We start from the raw sequence: 7,521 nt of genomic DNA, 5'->3' as shown, positions 1-7,521 counted from the left end.
GCTACCAGGGGAGAAGAGCCTTGGTGAGAGAGGTAAAGAAGAACCCAAAGATCATTTTGGCTGAGCTCCAGAGATGCAGTCAGGAGATGGGAGAAAGTTGTAGAAAGTCAACCATCACTGCAGCCCTCCACCAGTCAGGGCTTTATGGCAGAGTGGCCTGTCGGAAGCCTCTCCTCAGTGCAAGACACATGACAGCCCGCATGGAGTTTGCTAAAAGACACCTGAAGGACTCTGAGATGGTGAGAAATAAGATTCTCTGGTCTGATGAGACCAAGATAGAACTTTTTGGCCTTAATTCTAAGCGGTATGTGTGGAGACAACCAGGCACTGCTCATCACTTGTCCAATACAGTCCCCACAGTGAAGCATGGCGGTGGTAGCATCATGCTGTGGGGGTGTTTTTCAGCTGCAGGGACAGGACGACTGGTTGCAATCAAGGGAAAGATGAATGCGGCCAAGTACAGGGATATCCTGGACAAAAACCTTCTCCAGAGTGCTAAGGACCTCAGACTGGGCCGAAGGTTTACCTTCCAACAAGACAATGACCCTAAGCACACAGCTAAAATAATGAAGGAGTGGCTTCACACCAACTCTGTGACTATTCTTGAATGGCCCAGCCAGAGCCCTGCCTTAAACCCAATTGAGCATCTCTGGAGAGACCTAAAAATGGCTGTCCATCAACATTTACCATCCAACCTGACAGAACTGGAGAGGATCTGCAAGGAGGAATGGCAGAGGATCCCCAAATCCAGGTGTGAAAAACTTGTTGCATCTTTCCCAAGAAGACTCATGGCTGTATTAGCTCAAAAGGGTGCTTCTACTAAATACTGAGCAAAGGGTCTGAATACTTAGGACCATGTGATATTTCAGTTTTTCTTTTTTAATAAATCTGCAACAATTTCAAAAATTCTTTTTTTTGTCTGTCAATATGGGGTGCTGTGTGTACATTAATGAGGAAAAAAATTAATTTAAATGATTTTAGCAAATGGCTGCAATATAACAAAGTGAAAAATTGAAGGGGGTCTGAATACTTTCCGTACCCACCGTATGTCATTCATTCACTTTCTAACCTGCTTAGTCCGGAACAGGGTCGCGGGGGTCTGCTGGACCCTATCTCAGCCAGCATAGGACACAAGGCAGGAACAAACAGTTGATGGGGTGGCAGTCCATCACAACAAATTAGCTATGTGTCCAACTACAATTCCAAAACAAGCCTTAAAGGTGTCCTCCCCACCCCAATCAGAAAGCACATGGCACGCTGTGAAATAATAAAATCAAGAGATTTATTACTATTTACAAGGCATTTTTTTGTTGTCGATGAAAGTATATGCACAAATAAATCAGAAACAAAACAGACGTTCTAGCTACACCCCAAGAGCCACATCAAACAGGTGATAGTGCCAATCCTACATTGCTGCTTGTCACACGGCCAATGTGTGCCCCATGAGTGGAACGCTATGAGCACAATGATCTATATTTCATTAACTTATTGCTACTTCGTGGCAGCTCATTGTATTTTGTTGGTTTAATTCCTCTTTTGTTGTCTGATGTACGGTGGCACTGTGGTTAGCACTGCTGCCTCACAGCTCTGACCACATACTTGGCTACAATAATCAGTCCAGCATTGTTGATACCCATTTCCCTAGCCCTCACAGACACAAAAAACACCATTGCACCACCCACTCAAAACTAGTTCAGTTCCTCCTTCCCCATTTATTCCAATGCATTTCACGGAGTTCAGTGAAAATCACAAATATTTACGCGATTTCGTCAAACTCACTGCAAAGAGAACTCCTCCAGGTTTGCTCATTACTTTTGATTGTTTCTTTCAGTTTCATATGTTATCACATACATACATACATACATACATATGTATGGTCAGGCAACTTTATGCCCTTTTATCCATATTACTGCTATCCATATATCCATATGAATGCTAAACCGGATGGACGCAGGGACATCCGGCCATGGGCCGTAGCCGCAAAAAGACGTACTGCACAGGTGCCCCAAGAAATGAGGGGCCGCGAGAGGCGGATGAGGGGCCGCGAGAAGCGGACAAGACCACAGAAAAAAGGAGTCAAAGAAATGAGGCGCCAAGAGCACAGAAAAAAGGAAAAAGCCCAGAAAAAAGTAGTCAAAAGCAGGCGCCGCACGAAACCCATTGCACACGAAACTAGCACACAAAAAAAAGAAGACGCTCACGCACAACAGCAAGGCACCCCCCACCCCCTACAGGCACCGGACTGGACACACACCAAGAGGGGGATTTAACAAGCCCATGGAACACAAAAAAAAAGAACACAAAAGCACCCCACACACCCTACAAGCAACGGACGGGACACACACAAAGAGGGGGATTCAACAAGCCGCTGGAACACAAAAAGAAAGAAGACGCTCGCGCAACAAAAATCATCACCCCCCCACCCCCCCCACATCAATAAGAAGTGACACCCAAAGCCACATATCTAAAGGAAACGTCCATATTACACATACGTCATCTCAACACCTTCACACTAGGCAGCATAGGTGGATCTCCTTACAATAAAGCACTATTAACCGTTCAACTGCAGAAAAGGCTCCATATTAACAGTGAGTGCGATCCTCCTTATTACTTATCCATATTTCGCACGCTGAGGAACAAACAAGACATGAATACACGGTCACGGGTACAAAACGATTCGGATTGGATAACGGGACCCAAACACACGAACACGAATGAAACAAGAAAATACACGGCGGCGCATACAACGCGCAAAGGAAACTCCGGGAGAAAAAATGTCTCGGTTCAAAAAACGCAAAGCTCAAGTGACCCCGTTACAGAGACGTGCCCAAATGGACAGACACAATGAACGTAGACGCATACAGCGCGCGTCTCAAAGTGCTACATCGAAACAAGCACGATTTCAAAAGAAAGAGCTTGCGTCTCAGACATACAAAAAAGGGAGCGAAGAGACAGAATAAATGAACGCAGACGTGTACAACGCGCATATGACCTGCCACAAAACAAGCAAGCAAGACTCCAAAAGCAGAAAGCTCAACTGACCGACATACAAAAGTAAAAAATAGCGCGTCACAAATAATGGACATGCAACAACGCGGCACTTAAACGCCACAAGCAAAACATGCCCGTCGCGGACATCAACACCAGACACCTGCTAAACGATTACGCCAGTTGGCTGACAACGCCTTCAATAATGAGTCCACTATTGAGGAAAATTCATTGGGATTAATGAATGTCATTTGCAATCATTGTCATTCACTTAACTTCCCAGAAGAAACAACTGGCAATACAAATAATGAATTTACACGTTGTTGTCAAAAGGGGCAGATTACACTGCCTCCTTTACATTCATATCCTGAATATCTACAGAAGCTTCTAACTAACTATGTGCCTGAAAGTAAAAACTTTATGAACTGCATTAGATCCTACAATAGTTCATTTGCTTTTACATCTACCGGAGTACATATCAGGCCACCAAAAGGCAATGGCCCATACTGCTTTCGCATATGTGATTAACACAACGCACTATATTATGTCCAAAAAATATTAATGTTAATCACATTAATAACCAGGTCATTTCATTACTTCCTGGAGAGACACGGCTCTTTCTAAGCTCTGACAAAGTTGACTCTTATGACGACAATGAACATCTGAATTTCCCCTTAGAATATTTGAACACTATTAACCCGGACGGATGACCACAACACAACCTTACCCTTAAAATGGAACAATAATCATGCTATTAAGAAACCTTAACACTAAACAGGGTTTATGCAATGGCACACGTTTAGTCATCAACACCATGACACACAATGTTATTCAAGCAACAGTTCTTACAGAATCACATGCTAACAATACTGTTCTCATTCCTAGAATTGACCTTACGAGTTCTGACCTGGAATTACCTTTTACATTGAAACGCCGACAGTTCCCCATTAAACCTGCATTTGCCATGACCATCAACAAATCACAAGGACAAACCATGGACAAGGTTGGCATCTACCTCTCTGAACCCGTTTTTGGACATGGACAACTTTATGTTGCCTTCTCACGTGTTCGACGTTCATCTGACGTTAAAGTTAAAGTTATAAATGATCCATGCCAAGGAAGACTCATTCAAAGACAAGACACCATCTTTACTACTAATGTTGTATACAAAGAAATATTCCAATAAAACATTACTCTATGCCAAACACTCTATTTTTTATTTATATAGGCATCATCTAAACCTACACACTATTCTATTTCTAATTCATACATCTCACTCTTTGTCATGCCCCAACGCCAGGGGTTGGCGAGCGAAGCGAGCAGGGGGCGGAGCCCCCTAGTACCTTACTATTTGCAAGCAAACAATCTAATTTACCAGTTCATTTTTCTAGCTAACTGGCTCCTTTACTAAGTACATTACAGATATAGCTAAGAATGTTCCAATACATGTTATATCACAGGGGATACAACTCCTCCATTAGCTACTGTATGTAACTATATTAAATTAAAATTGTATTCTACATAAGCAAATACTTATGTGAATTTTAACATTAACATTAATTTAAGATCAGGACTGCTAAATGTGATACAGAACTAGGTTTAAATATTGAATATCACAAATGCAGAGCCAAATAGAACACAAACCTAGTTACTCTTTTCTTAGCTGCAAAAAACCTAGCATTAGAATCATTATCAATTATCCTTTCCAATACCTGAAAATGGGTGGCACGGTGGCGCAGTGGGTAGCGCTGCTACCTCGCAGTTAGGAGACCTGGGTTCCCTTCCTGGGTCTGCCCTGCGTGGAGTTTGCATGTTCTCCCCGTGTCTGCGTGGGTTTCCTCCGGGTACTCCGATTTCCTCCCACACTCCACAGACATGCAGGTTAGGTGCACTGGCGATTCTAAATTGTCTCTAGTGTGTGCTTGGTGAGTGGGTGTGTGTGTGTGTGTGTGTGTGCGTGCCCTGCGGTGGGCTGGCGCCCTGCCCAGGGTTTGTTTCCTGCCTTGCGCCCTGTGTTAGCTGGGATTGGCTCCAGCAGACCCCCGTGACCCTGTAGTTAGGATATAGTGGGTTGGATAATGGATGGATACCTGATAATTCAAAACTGCATGATGACTACAAAAAAAGTTTAATAATTTTCCCAGCACAGAATGCACAGAACTCCTGATTGGACCTGGTTTAAATTTTTTTTTCCTGGAATACTGTCTTGTGCTCACCACTGGGAAACTCTCTCATACTCACCACTTACCCTCAGTAAATGTGTGTAACAGGGTTAAAAAGTTATAATATTCTGTACTGATGGTTTTTCCCCAAAATTTTAATGAAGATACATTGTCATTTGTATTTCTTTTGCTGTGAGTGTGTAATTTGTTGTCTTTAGTGTAAATCAGAATGCATTTCGAGAGATCACATCTTACAGGCCCATGCTCAAGGCATGTTTCTGTAAGCTCTCTGCCTGTCTCGAGCAGGTACATACTTGCCCCTTCCACCACATAATCAAGCCTAACAAATTTACTCCCTTTGTGTAATACTTTACATTTACTTACATTACATTTTATCTGCCACAAATCTCATAATTGTATTCTGTCCAGGTCCCTCTGTAATGACTGGGATTTGTTAAAATATTTCAGATTTTATCATGCATTTTCTGCAAAGAGTAGATATTGTGCTGAAAATAAAGAATTGCTACAGTAAACAGTGCCAATTAGGTTGTAGCCATGATCAGCTACAGCTAATCAGCATTGGTTTTTATAGAATTTTTCATTATAGAGAAAAGCGCTATATAAATGTAATGTATTATTATTATTATTATTATTATTATTATTATTATAGGTAAATAACAATAAAATCCTGCCTCATCACCTAATGACTACAGACTAGTGGCACACACAGTATGTCTCACATCATGAAGACCTTTGAGAGACTGGTCCTGGACTATAGGAGACCTCTTGAGGCAGAGCAACCGGACCCACTGCAGTTTGCCTATCAGACAACAATTCTAGAGGATGATGCAATTACCTGTCTGCTCCACCCGGCATATTCTCACCGGGACAAAGCTGGCAACACTGTGAGAATTATGTTTTTTGATTTCTGCAGTGCCTTTAATACCATCCAGCCATCTGTATTAAGGGATAAAGTCAGAAAAATGCAAGTGGATGAGGCAATAGTGTCTTAGTTAATGCACTGTCAGGCAGACCGCAGTTCATCAGACTCAAGGACTGTGTTTCTGATACAGATGTTAGCAACACTGGAGCACCACAAAGAACTGTCCTGTCTCCTTTACTCTTCACTATGTACACCTCTGACTATAAATGGAACCCCAGGTCACTTGCTAAAATTCTCAGACTATTCTGCACTTATGGGGTGAATTAATAAAGGGGATTAGACAGAGTATAGGAGTCTGGTGGAGAATTTTATTTCTTGATGCAAGGAGAGTTGTCTGTATCTTAACATCAGCAAAACCAAAGAACTGGTTATTGACTTCTGCCGCTCCAAAGAGCATCTGTGTCTGGTTTGTATTCAGGGAGTGGATGTTGAGGTGGTTCACTCCTATAAATACTTGGTGGTCTACATTAGCAATAAGTTGGAATAGTCTAGGAACGCAGAGGAACTTTATAAGAAAGATAAGAGCAGGCTCTTTATCCTTAGGAGATTGTGTTCCTTTAATGTGGGAAGTGACATCCTTCACATCTTCAATAACTCTGATGAGTAGTGCGATTTTTCTGTGCTGTGGTAGCATCACTTCAAGCAAGACCCACTGAATCAACAAGATAATTAAAAGGGCAAGCTTAGTTAGGATGCATTCTGGAACCCCTGGAGGTAGCAGCAAAGGAGAGAACTGAAACAAAACAGAGTGTCATTATGAATAATGTTGTACCTCCTCTCTTTTACACGCTAACGCCAATGCCTTTCAGCCAACAAATTATTCAGCAGAAGCTGGGGCTCCTTCAAAGCAACAGCAATACTTCTCCATAATTGCTTCCGCCAATTCAGAAGTTTTCTTTCTTTTTAAAATTTTTGGTTCTTAATCATTCTGGTGTGAGCTTAAACGATATGACGTGATTATATTTATCTACCTATTTATGTATTTATTTATTTAGAGAACCTCTGTAAAAAGCCAAATGTTCCCCTGGGGACAAATCAAGTTCTATCTAATCAACAAATAACGGTTAACACATTTCTTTCCCATTCTTGCTTGATGTACAACGTCAATTGCTCAACAGTTCAGGGTCTCCGTTGTAATATTTTGCACTTCATAGTGCGCCACACATTTTCAATGGGAGACAGGTCTGGACTGCAGGCAGGCCAGTCTAGTACGCGCACTCTTTTACTACGAAGCCACGCTGTTGTAACACATGCAGAATGTGGCTTCGCATTGTCCTGCTGAAATAAGCAGGGACGTCCCTGAAAAAGACGTCGCTTGGATGGCAGCATATGTTGCTCCAAACCTGTATGTACCTTTCAGCATTAATGGTGCCTTCACAGATGTCCAAGTTACCCATGCCATGGGCACTAACACACCCCCATACCATC

This window comes from Erpetoichthys calabaricus, chromosome 5 (genome assembly GCF_900747795.2).
Source record: "Erpetoichthys calabaricus chromosome 5, fErpCal1.3, whole genome shotgun sequence".
In the NCBI taxonomy this organism is placed as follows: Eukaryota; Metazoa; Chordata; class Cladistia; order Polypteriformes; family Polypteridae; genus Erpetoichthys; species Erpetoichthys calabaricus.
Note: the sequence above shows the minus strand (reverse complement) of the source record.